Raw genomic sequence first — 13,031 nt, forward strand, 5'->3', positions numbered from 1 at the left:
AAATCTCAGGTCAGTCTGGACAGGATACCAAGCCTCAGTGAGCTCTTCCAGAAAATGGGGAGAAGAACCGGCCGTTTGTGGCAGGACTGCTGTGAGAATTAGACGAGATCAGACACGTGAGGCACCAGACACAGGCCTCTTAGTCAGCACTGCCTAGACGGGAGCCATGAGCAAGAGAGACCACAGGTGACGGATGGTGTTGACTTTTTGCTTCCCACTTATTCATTAAGAGCAGGAGGAGGAGGTTTCCTCAAATGGACAAAGAAAATGGGGAAACTGCCCCAGAGCCGATGTGTCCCAGGGGACAGTTGTTCTCCAACTCCTCACCCCCAACCCTCCGGCTATAGATCTGCTCCCCAATTGTGTATCCCCCCAGTACCTAAAGCCACAATCCTGCTACAGGTAACCATCCTTCAACCCCATCCCCATGCTCACCTCAGCCCCATGCTGGTGGCAGGGCGAGGGGGCCCGCAGTGGCTGCAGTGGCAGTGATGTCAATGCTGGGCAAGGAGAGAGACCCCAGCCCCTGCCACGAATCCTCACACAGCAGCTGCGAGGGAGCTCGCTCTGCTGGCTGTGGGCTGGGGCGCTTGCTTCCTCTGGTCCGCCCACAGCTCGTTGGCGCTCGCACAGCTTCCCAGCCCAGCTGGCAGGTACTAAGACCGTCTGACAATGTCCAGAGTCAAGATGGTAGGAGCCAGCCCCTGCTTCCTGGAGGGACTTTTCCTGGCCTAGGAGGTCGTGGCCCACAGAAAGAGAGCCCCGATAGGAGTCGAGAGGCCTGGTTCCTGCTTCCCGCTCATGGGGTACAGGCTCCCAGGCCCCATCCAGCTGTCAATCCCCATGGTGACACAGTGGCTCGGAAGCCCAGGGTTCCCCGGGTAGTAAGTGTTCCTGGTATAACTGGGCATTTACCTGAGCTACCTCTGACCCTGGAAGGAATAAGGGGAAGGGCTGTGCCCCTACTATGTGCTGGGCTCTGAGCCTCTGTACACTCCACCTCATTGAAATTTCCATGGCCCAGGAGCCAAGTATGAACAGGAGGGTAGGCTCATGCAGGCCCTGAGGCTGGACAGCCTGGGCTCACATCCCAGCTCCACCATGGACTAGCTGAGTGATCTGGCCAAGGTATTTAAGCTCTCTGTGCCTTGTTCCCTCATTTATAAAATGGGATTGATAATAGTACCTTCATTATAGAGTTGTTATGAGGAGTAAATGAGCTAATGCATGTAATGTGATTAGAACAGTGACTGGCACATGTTAAATTCACAATAAGATTGACTTATTATTTTCATTTTATAAGGAATCTGGAGCTCAGAGAAGCTAGGTAACGTGCCCAAGGACACACAGCAAGGAAATGGTGAGGCCGGGCTTTCAGCACAAGTCTGTCTGACTCTAAAGCTGATGTTCTTCCCAGCACCCAGCACTGGGCTCCTTAGAAAAAATCCCGAGATGAACAGTGGTGGAGGCTGGTGGTTTCAGGAACAGCATTAAGAATAGCAGGTTTTCCCCTACCCCATTACCAAAGCATATCTGTTCACTGTGAACAATTGGGAATAGAATGTGGAAAAGCACCAACATGGAGGTAAAAATGCTTTTTCCTCCAGGGCTTTATAAAACCCTTATCTCCTGAGAACTGTAAAAAGGGAAGGGTCATTCACTTCTCTTAAGCAAGGCCTCACTTAGAGGAGCCTCAAGGAGATATTGCCAGTGGCCACCCTGCTTAGGGCAAATGCGGGCCCTCCTAGGGTTCATCCAGTCCCGCCCAGGTTCTCTGGGTCCCCACCTGGGGTCACAGCCATGAGGAAGTTTACTACAAGTCACAGCCTGGGTCACACGCTCCTTTCCTAGAAGTCAGATGGCTGAGAAGGCCTGCAGTCATATGCTGAGCCATAAATATGAGGCCCATGTCTCCAAGCCAGAAGTTACTTTCAGAAAATGAGTGACAATCAAAATTACCCTCTCCCTCACCCCCTCGGTTCCTGGTCTCAGACCACGAGCAAAGGCCCCACTGAAACCCTGGCGGGAACCCTTGTGTGACAAGTCCAGCACAGGGCTGAGGATACCCCAACCCTGAGACACCAACACCAACACCAGTTAAGATGGAATGTACAGTCCCTTAGAGAGCCCCCTAGGCCAACGGTCTTCTTGTACAGAAAGGGAAACTGAGATCCAAAGGGGGTGAGGGATTCCTCCAAAGTCACCCAGCGAGGGGCTAGAGCTGGGGCAGAACCCAAGTTTCCTGACTCCCTGGACAACACTTTTGCCATTGCATTGGCCTTAGACATAATCTGCTAATAAAATGTAATTTGAAATGTCATTTAATCTCTAAGGCCTAAGGAACCTTGCCCAAGGAAAGAGAAGGAATGATTATCCAGCTTGGTTCTGGAAACGCAAGTCTCACAGCAGAGCTAGTAGCTGACATGTGCCGGTAGCAACTGGTCTTTCTGGAAAAGGCTTAAATTGCATGGGCAGGTCCGAGCCCACAGCATGTTAGGGGATATTGCCCCCGTGAGTCGGCTGATTTGGCATTACTCCCTCAGTTTCCCTTCCTCGTTCAGGATGATGCTGGATTCTGGCCCTCTGTGGGCCTTCCAAGGTAAAGTATGGTGGGCCCTACAACCTATGGTAGAAGCACCGTCTAGTTTGGCATTCTGACCAGGACACTTTTGATCAGGGACATCTAGTCACCTCACCCACATAGAGTCCCGAGCTTTATGTTGGGTTAGAGGGTCAGTCAAGATGGGGGTTAAGGACCCCAGGGGCATGGGGTCCACACCTGATGGGCTACAGAAGCTGAAGTTCCTGCCCTGAGAAATCTCAGGTTCCTGCCATGAAACCTAGGAAAGCGGAACCGAAACCATCAAAGCTGAAAGGGCACTTCAAGCTCAATCTCTAGGCCAGTCTAGATTATTGCCATTATTGTACCAATAGGAAACCAGCAGCTCGGAGAGGCCAAGGGCACGTCCCAGAAGATCAGGGATTCAAACCCTGATTTCCAAGTCTCAGCCCATCGTGCACTATGCCACCTGCTCCTAAAACCCTTTTGCCCTCCCCACGCCCCCTTAACACATACCTATCCAGAAGCTGTGTGCACAGCCTTGCTAGCTTTGGGTTTTAAAATTTGTTTCTTACCCTGGACTGGTGTGTACCTTTGTGTGTGTCTGTGTGGTGTGTGTGGCTTCCCAGACCTGTAGCCCCTGTGGGCGGGCAGGCTCTGCACACAGTGGGGCCTTGGGTACCTAGTAGGTCTAAACTCTTCCCATTAGAACCTCAGCACCATGCCTTCAGAGGTCAGCCTGGCACACAGCAGGGCTTTTAGAGAGGAAACTGAGGCCAGAGGTGCTACTGTGAGGGAGAAACAGGTTGAGTAGGTGTGCCATGGCTCTTGGTGCCTGTTGGCAGCTCTTGCTTTCTGCCTCTGCTCTGATCTATGAATTGGGCCGTTCAGATCATAATTGAGCAATATTACTGATTGAGGAAATGCCCTTGAGTGATAAACTTGGGCTGTGAGAAGCTCAGACAGAGGCCAGGCAGCCAAGCTGGAATCCTGAGTCGCTAATCCTCACACCTGAGTCCCAGGGGTCCTACCCACTGAGGCTGGACCAGGTCTCCCAAGAGCCCAGTAGGCTGGCCTTCCAAAGCCATCCCCTCCCGAGCTCACCTTTACAACTGACCGGCAAGGCCGGGCTAACTTTTCCTACTTGACAAACGAGTCCCACAGATTTTCAGTGACTTGTCATGGTTACACAGCCACTCAGAGGTGGGACTGGGCCTTAAGTGCCCAGACCTTTGCTCTTTGCACCAGGCCTGGGTGCAATCACCTTTCCAAAGAAGTGTGCCAGACTCCAGAAGCCACATGTCCCTTGGTTCCATCCCACAAGGGATGGCCTGGAGAGAAGCACCAAGGAATGGAAGATAGGGCACCCTCCCCTCAATATTTTGCAATTGCTGTGGTTCTGGGGAAGATACCAGGACACACCCATTACAAAGCAAGAGAGCATTTCTGACCAGATCCCAGAGGAAACTTGTAGGAAAAGGTTTGGTGCTGTCCTAGAGAAGACAGAGAAGAAGAATCTCCAACTACACCTGACCTCTGGAAAACATGGTCAGGTACTTTATCTTTTAAGCCACATGGGAAGGAAGGTAGGAACTAGAGAAGGAAAATGGAGGCCCAGGTAAGTCAAGTGATTTTTTCCCAAATCACACAGCCAATCACAGAGCCCGTCATGATTTGAACCCACAGTACCCTGCTCTGTCTGCTGAAGCACAGGAGGGAGGGCAGAAGAGGAGAAAACTGAGTCTGTTTGTACGGAGAAGATTCAGAAAAGGAATTGATCTTATTAGAAAATGAAATGGAACATTACCTCTGAGGGTGGCTGCTGTGTGGTGGGTGCTGGTCGCGGAGACAGGCTCTATCCTTTCAGAGAGCAATTTAGCAAGGAGTGCCAGGGACTTAAAAGCATTCCTTCCCTTTAGCCCAGTAATTCAGCTACTACTGGGAATGGATCCTAAAACCTAAGAACAAAAAAGCATGATGCACAAAGACGCTTATCATGGTGTTGGTCATAACAGTAAAAGGTTGGCAATGTTCCAAATGTCTGACAATAAGAAAATTATTAAGAAAATTGAGACCGCCATAGAATATTACACAGCCAATAACAGTGCCTGCCACTGAGAGGGCGTTTTCACGGTGGGGGCAATCCTTATATTAAGATGTAAGGTGGAGAAAAATAAGGATGTGGAATTATTTATACCGAGTGACAACAGCTATCTAAACATGGCATAGGAGAAAAAGCAGAAGCAAATGAGTCAAAGTGACACTGCAGTGGCCATTTTGGGACAGAACCAAGGGACATGTGGGCTCTTTATTCTGCTTTTTCTGTATGTTCCCTAATAAACATGTATTACTTGTCATTTTTTCTGTTTAAGAATGGAAAATATGTTAAACTTTTCTCAGACTACAAAATGAATGCATTTTGATAGTAAAAAGTATTTTTTAATAATATAGGTGTGTATGAAAATAAAAAGTGATCATACAGAAAACAAATTGATGGTAGCCAGACGGGAGGATGAGTGAGTGGAAAAGGTGAAAGAGATTACAAATTACCAGTTATAAAAGTAGTCACGGGGATGTAAAGTAAACCATAGGGAATATAGTCAGTAACATTGCAATAACTACGTGTGGTGTCAGATGGGTGCTAGATTTCTCAGGGTGATCACATCGTGAGGTATATAAATGTCTAATCCCTGTGTTGTATACCTGAAACCAATATAATATTGTATGTCAACTGTAATCAAAAAATCATTTTAAAAAATTTTTGGAGTTGTATTACCTTAATAATTGCAACAGTAGTATAAATCTTAATTTGAAAAAACAAAACAAAAAACATATCCATCTTTATCCCATGATCTTCAAATTCAAAGGCAGAGCAACTTCAAAAAGGGGTACACTCAAAGAGTGGCCTGAGGGGCCGAGCCTGGGAGTGGGCAGCAAGAGCCCTCCCCACCCCCCACAGTGCAGCTTTGCTCCTAACCTGCTGTAAGCACTCATGGTGGGCACCCACTCAGGGTTCCCTGGGCCTCCATTTCCTCCTTTAAGGCCAGTAGCTTTCAAATCTTGACATGGAACTCCCCCATCCCCGCCCCCATGATCAGACAGTCCTTCTCAATTCCGGCTGTACTTTAGAGAAACCTGAGGAACTTTCAAAATATACAGGACATTCCCAGTGCCCACCCTAGAGATCATGATTCCATGTTTTAAAAAGCTGCCAGGTGACGATGTGCAGCCAGGGTTGAGGACGCACATCAAACCTCGGCTGCTCTGTCTAAAAGGAGGCAGAGTCACAAACTCACTCAGTCCCCTCCCCCAGCCCTCCTCAAGGTGGCTCCTGGGAGTCTTTGAGGCAGCAACTCCACAACTGTAGGATGGAATACTATGCTGCCATGAAAAATAACAAGGCAGCCTACATATGCAGATTGGGGTAATTTCCCACCATGCATTTTGAAGTGAGAAAGACAACTTATATATTGTGTATAGTCCCTGTGTTTTCAAAAAGCCTATATGTGTGCAATATACAACACTGAATGCATGTTTGCACATGCAAAACAATCTGATGCACATTAAACCTTCAGAACACTTAGCACAATTTGTAGTTATGCATTTGTTTCCCATTTATTTGTCAAGCTGCCTTCACTAGACAGTAAGCTCCTGGGAAGCAGGAATAAAGAGCTCTAGAGCCCAGAACATTCCTCAGCACATGGTGGGTACTGAGGAAACATTTGTTAAAAGGAAGACAGACCAACAGAGAAAGAGAAAGGAGAGAGGAAAAGCCAAAAAGAGAAAAGAAGAGAAAGAGAAAGACAGAAACTTGTTGGAAGGAAGGAAGGGGAAAATTAGAGTTGGAATTAAACTTTTACAACTTTAATTTGTTGAATATTTTTTAAATATTTAAAATAAAATCTTTTATTTTATTGTACAATAAAACACAGAGACAGAAACCCCTATGATTCCAAGGTATGGCTTAACTAATTACAAGGTGACATCACGAAGACCAAGACAAAGAACTGCCAACCACCCCACGTGCCCCTCCCCAGTCACCATCTCTCCTCCAATAGCAGCAACTGTCAGCCCGACTCTTAGGCGCACAATGACATTTTTAACAGCAAGTCTGATGTCGGGGATGGAGAGGGGATAGTGGGGGCTCTCAGGGAAGCTTCTCCCGCCGTGGGGGCCTAGTTCCCTCCGATGACAATCCCCCTCCCCACGCAGCTCACAAGAGCCGCCGCGGTCCCGTGGGCGAAATCCTCATCCGCTTTCGAAATGCAATGGTGTGCAATTCTAGCGGAGCGTCAAGCCTCCCGAAAAAGGGAAGCGAAAGAGGATCAGAAACCGCGCGCTCAGTGATTTCGGGCTCAGGGGGGTCCACCTAGAAGGAAGTGGGGGGCAACCCGGGGTTTGTTAGGGCAGGGACAGGGGTACAGGAGCCCTCCGCATCCTTACACCCTGAGGGTGGGGTGCCCCGGCGTGCGCGTGCCCCGGCGTGCGCGTGCCCCGGCGTGCGCGTGCCCCGGCGTGCGCGTGCCCCGGCGTGCGCGTGCCCCGGCGTAGTACAGCTGAGCACGCGCAGACGGCGGAACCAGAGCCGTCTTACTGGCACGGGTCCACACGGGGGCGCCAACGCATCCTTGGGGACGCTCGGGAAGCCCTGAGAGTGGTCTCTTGGGGACCGGTGCGGGCGTCTAAATGGAAAGGGAGTCAGTTGGAAGACTCGGCTTTCACTTCATCCCTTTCCAGAATGTTTGTTGATTGATTTTAAGATCACAAGACCACGCGCAGGCACGCACGCTTCCGTCCTGTCTGCCCTCCTTTGGGGCCACCTTCTCCAAGAAGCCTCCCCTTTCTCCCAGCTCCTCAGGAATTCCCTCTCCTCACCTCCCCTCAGACCTTGTCTTGTCAGGGCGGTTTCAGCCATGCCATGCTACTGCCGCCTGGGAAACCCTGGGAAAGTGCGCTTTGCCTGGGTCTCAGCCTCCTCATCTGTCAGCTGAGGGAGTGCTGAGGGCAAGTTTGTAACACCTTCCACCTGAGAGAGGAAAGAGCCTGGAGGCCTGGATTCCACCCTTACCTGGATTCTCCCCTGCTCAGGCCTGCCACCAACCTGCTGATTCTCTGGGCAAGTCACCCCTTCATGGGGTGACTTCATTCACTTCCTTTCTCAGCCTTAAAACGAGTTGGAGAAGCTCAGGAATGTTATCCTAATGATGGACATAATGATAACGAGGCCTACGCCTGCTTTCCCACCATATTTGAAGGCAGCAGCTTTGCTTCCAAGCCCCAGCTTCCCCTCTGACCCTCCCGGTTCCCTCTCCTCCCTCCCTCCCTGCCCCTGCCCCCCATCCAGCCCTCCCATTGGAAAACACTTCCTAGCACAGTCCCCTTGGGGTGGAAGACTGGGTGACATTTCCAAATCAATGAGGAAGTCAGTTGGTCAGTTGGAGCTTCAGATCTGCGGCCACTGAGTCTGTCCCTTGAAAGATGCGTTTGAGTTGCACAGTCTTAAAGGCATTATGTTTGGTTTTTAAAAATAATTTCAATGAGTTGCCAACATGTAAAATAAAGAAAGTACACACAGAATTTAGGCTGATTTCCTGTGGGGTCACAGTCACTCGTTTGAGCCCTTTGATGTGCCACATCCAGCCCCATGCGAGTCCCTACGGGCCTTTGAAACTGAGATGTCTGCTGGCAGCTAAAGAAATGCACAGAAGTGCAGCATGGGTGAGCACAGTAGAGAAAGGATTTTGGAGTCAGGAACCCTGAGATTCCGCAGACAAGAAATTTTACAAAGACCAAGCCTGGCCTTGCCCAGAAAATGTCACACTGGACTCTGGTCTCCGTTTCTCCATCAGTACAACGGTCGTGCAGACTAGTGGGAAGATTCCTGTGGACCTAGCACTTCAGACATTTCAGGGCCTGTGGACTTCATGCTTGATGGTTTCTTGTTTGGTCCTCGCATGGATGGTGCCTTCCCCAGGCAGGTGATCTAGGCCCATGGTCCTAGAGTCATCAAGGCTCTGCCCTGCCTTGAGTCCTGCCTCCCTCTCTTCAGCCCTCTTCCCTCCTCTGACCCTGACACCCCCTGCCCCTGAATCACCCCTAGGAACACCACTTCCTTCAGGGGAAGCTGTTCACATAGCTCCTCTTTCTTCACACCGGCCACATGCCAAGCATGGGAATGTTGGCCACGTCTGGGGTGGGGTGGAGGAGCCAGGAGACTGTGTTCTGCCATCCAAACCTCCCACAGCTCCCAAACTTGTATGGCCTTGTTCTCTGACCTGCCCCTGCCATTTCCCATCACTCATCTTCCCCATGTCCATCCCTAAAGAAACTTCCCTCCAGATCCATTGGGATCACCCACACCTTCTAGCCTACTCCATCAGTCCCTGAATATGATTAACCACAATTGCTGGCTCTGTGTTAGGCTGTGGAGACTAAAGAGAAAAGGAGAGCCGCCCTGCCTTCTGTGAGCTCACCGCTCTATTGGAATGTGAAATGGTGCAGCGGCACTGGAAAAAAGCCTGGCAGTCTCCCTAATAGTTAAACATAGAGTTAAGAATTTCACTCCTAAGTATATACAGAGGGTGCCAATGAAACGTATACACATTTTAAGAAAGGAAAAAACTATTAAAATTGTAATACTCAATATATACCAATAACAAAAGATGAATACAAGTCACGTCTGACTTCTGCAATTACAAGAGGTGCTCAAAGTGGTTACCATCAGCGTCCAGACACTTCTGATTATGGCGAACTACTGCTTAAGCAACGTTGACCAAAGTGTCCACTTGTATACATTTTTTGGCACCCCCCAATATACCCAAGAGAAACAAAGGCATACCTCCAACATAAAAATCTGTACACAAATGTTCATGTCAGCATTATCCATAATAGCCAAAAGTAGAAACAGCCCAAATATCCTTCAACTCATGACTGTATAAATAAAATGCGGTATATCCATACAATGGAATGTGATTTTACAATAAAAAGCAATGAAATACTGATGCATGCTACATCATGGGTAAACCGGAAATGTTGCACTGACTGAAGCCAGCCGTAAAACACCATCTACTGTATGATGCCATTTATGAGAAATACCCAGAACAAACAAATCTTAGAGACAGAGATCAGATTAGTGGTTACCTAGTGCTGGGGGGAGGGTGAACAATGGAGGGGGCAACAGTTAAGGAACGGGGGTTCCTTTTTGGAGTGATACAAATGTTCTAAAATTAGATTATGATGATGGTTGCACAACTATAAATATACTAAAAAAATATTAAGTGATATGCTTTAAATAGGTGAAGTGTACAATTTATGATTACAGCCCAAAGAGCTGTTTTAAAAATGATCTACAGCACTTTCTTAAAAAGCTGGGGTTGAATGGGGGAAGTACTGGGGGGGGGGGGGGGGATAATGTTGAGAACCCTGCCCTCTGGAGGCCAGTTTCAGGATAGCATCAGGGAGGCAAGGAAACAGGTACTTGCTATCCTAAGACTGACCACAAGAGGGCAGAAGAACACAAAATTTGCTGCAGTAATCTTTGGGGGGGTTGGTACCCTGTACCCTGCTCCTAATCTTTAGAAGCCTCACGCCCAGCCAGGTGCCCTGCCAGATGGGGCAGGGGCAAAGACGAGCCAGGCTGGGGCAGGAGTAACCTTACAGAGTTTCCCACAGTAATGATGCCCAATGTGCCCTTATTAGCAGCAGCCTAAGCTGTCTTCTCTGGCTTCTACATAAGCCCACAGCAGCCCTAGGGAGGGGTACCCCAGATCCCTAAACCAAGAGGAGTTGAGGAGGATGCAGAATTGGGCATCAGCAGCCCAGAAAGTTATTGGATGCCAATTCTGGCCACTACTGTACTTGGCTCTGGGAAAATATGACATCCTGTATGACTCCATTTATATGACATATGCAGGATAGGAAAATCCATAAAGACAGAAAGCAGATTAGTAGTTGTGAAGGGATGGGGGAGGGAGACCTGATATAAGTCAGAGATGGAGTCCCCTGTGGGTCCCCACACCCTCGAATATCTCCTAGACCTGCTTATGGCTTCTTAGGTGGCCTATCCTGTACTCCGTCCTCCGGACACGCTGCTGCTAATGCCTCTCCTAAGAGCTGGTGTACAGAACTAACTGAACACAATCCTCCCGGTGTGTCCAGAGAGGAGGTGGCAGATGCTGTCTCACTTCCTTTGCTCTGCACGCCATGCTCCTATTAAAGCAGTTGGAGCTCACGTCTGGAAGCCACATCACACTGCTGACAGCTCAGAGTTGACACCAGTTCAAGCCCTTAAACCTTTTCTTTTTGTAGTCTCAGTCAAACCCCATCACCCCTGTCCTGCAGTTCTGAGTTGATGTTGTGGCGATTTTGGACCTACTATGTTCACCTTGCTGAGCCTGGGCCAGCGTGAGTAAGGAACAGATGGCCTGGTTCTAGACTGGGTCTGATGCACAGTTGTGTGATCTTTGGCAAATCACTGACCCTTCTGGGGCAGCCAAATAACCACCAAGCCAGGGGACCTCGGTTAGAGCCGGGCTCAGCCCCTCACTTGCTTTGTGCCTTTGGGCAAATGACTTCATCTTCCTGAGCCTCTGTTTCCCCCTCTTTAAATAAATTACAATAATGCTCATCCTACTGGTGTCAGGACTGAATAAAATACTGGGTGTAAAGTCAGCACACGTGCCTACAGGGAACCGGGTTCCAGTTCCATCCGTGGCTGAGTGATTTTGAATGACCTTAGGTAAGTCGAGTCATGCCTCCAAGAGAGATGATGGATAAGAATCATGCATTCATTCAACAAACACCACTTGGGAGCCCACTGTTGCCCAGGCCTAGGCAGGTGTGCCAAAAGCAGGACGTGGGCCCTGTCTTCAGGTCTCCAGTCTGACGGTGAATCTGGACACACACATGGAGAGGTGGTCACACCACCACCACCTGAGGGACCTAGGAAGTCTCAAAAAGCAAATCTTGAGAACCCAGCTCTCACCCCCTTGGCTGCCTGTCCTCTCTCAAAGCCATGCTGCTAGAGATGCTGAGTCTGCAGCAGGTGGATGGGAGTGGCCGGCCAGCCTGAGGAGGCTGCACAGACACACTTCCTCCTTGGCCATCCCTGGAGGTGGCTCTGGGAACAAATTCCCCTAATACCTTTGAGGTTATTTTCTCATGTACTCCTCTTTCTTGACTATGACACGGGGGAACTCTGTGGCTGTTGCAATTTGGCCTGCTCCACCCGCTCCCTCTCTCTCTACCTCCCTTTCTGACTTTTCCTTCCTCCCTCCCATTTGCAGAGCTCCTTACACATTTTTTCCAAAGCAGCAACCCTGTGAATTGGTTTGGGTCAGGTAGGTGAAAAACCATCATATTGATTCAATCTTCCTTGTTGGAAACAAGAAAAGAAGCAAAGAAATGCCACCCTAGTCCTGCTTCTCAGAGACAATCACTGAGAATATTTTTGAAAATATCTTTCTAGATCCTTTTGTAGTTCATAAGTGTGATGATTGAGTATTCACGCTCCTGTGTGAGATGTGCCTCCCTCAAACCTTGTTGTGACATGGGCACATTACCCATCTGACATAAAAAAGAAGAAGAAAAATCCTTCTAATAATTTTTCTTTGTGTGTATTTCATTGTTTAAATTGATATATATTTTTATGCAAGGGGGTCAATCATATTGTATATATTGCTCTGCAATATTGCCTTTGCAACCCAAGTGCTTCCCACATAAAGATAGGGAAACTGAGGCAGAGAGCATCCAGTGACTGTCAGGGGGCAGAGTGGGGCACAGATCCCCTGACCTGTCCAGGTCTCTTGACTCTGAAGACCACCTGGGCCACTCTCCATGGGGGCCTTGGAGCAGTCCCGCGACCCACCTGGAGCCAGGAGGGCAGAGGCCTGACTGCCCCTTGGACAGACTCCCACGGCTCACTTTCCAGAGTGTTGCAGGACCCAGAATCCTTTGTCAGCCTTCCAGAGTAACAGAGATCCAGGCCCCCATGGGAGCACTTTCTGGGCCCATACTCACCCCTTCCTGGACATATGCTGTCTCAGAGCAGCTCACGGGGCCTCAGCAAAGTGTCCTGAATTCTTTCCTTAATACTGAAAACCAGAGGGGGTAGGAAAAGAGCCTCGGTTACTCCATCTGTAAAACAGATTATAACAGTGCTCACCCACTAGTGTCAGGACAGAATGGAATACTGGGTATAAAGTCTGGCACATTTTTTTCAGGTCAGTATTTATAGATCTACTTTATCCTTTTAAATCACTGCACAGAATTCCATTATACATGCGTTGTTGTCCGGTTTTCTGTATTACAACGTTGCAACAAACATTTGTATCTACATCTTAACTATGTATTTGTATCAGCCTCTAACTAATGTTTCCAGGCATGCTATATTTGTATGTGATTCATTCTTAAAAGTAGGATGGCTTATTCAGTGGAGCAGGTACTTGGATATAAAATTTTAGTATTGCCAGCA

General features: G+C 48.8%; 1 non-coding gene across 1 annotated transcript; it reads left to right on the forward strand.

Moving 5' to 3' along the window:
- The first annotated feature begins 12,026 nt into the window (after nt 1-12,026).
- On the forward strand, nt 12,027-12,130 carry LOC141572984 (small nucleolar RNA U13). Its single transcript, XR_012498572.1, has one exon. It is a non-coding gene; the product is annotated as a small nucleolar RNA U13 (small nucleolar RNA).
- Nucleotides 12,131-13,031: the final 901 nt, after the last annotated feature.

This window comes from Rhinolophus sinicus, linkage group LG07 (genome assembly GCF_036562045.2).
Source record: "Rhinolophus sinicus isolate RSC01 linkage group LG07, ASM3656204v1, whole genome shotgun sequence".
Taxonomy (NCBI): Eukaryota; Metazoa; Chordata; class Mammalia; order Chiroptera; family Rhinolophidae; genus Rhinolophus; species Rhinolophus sinicus.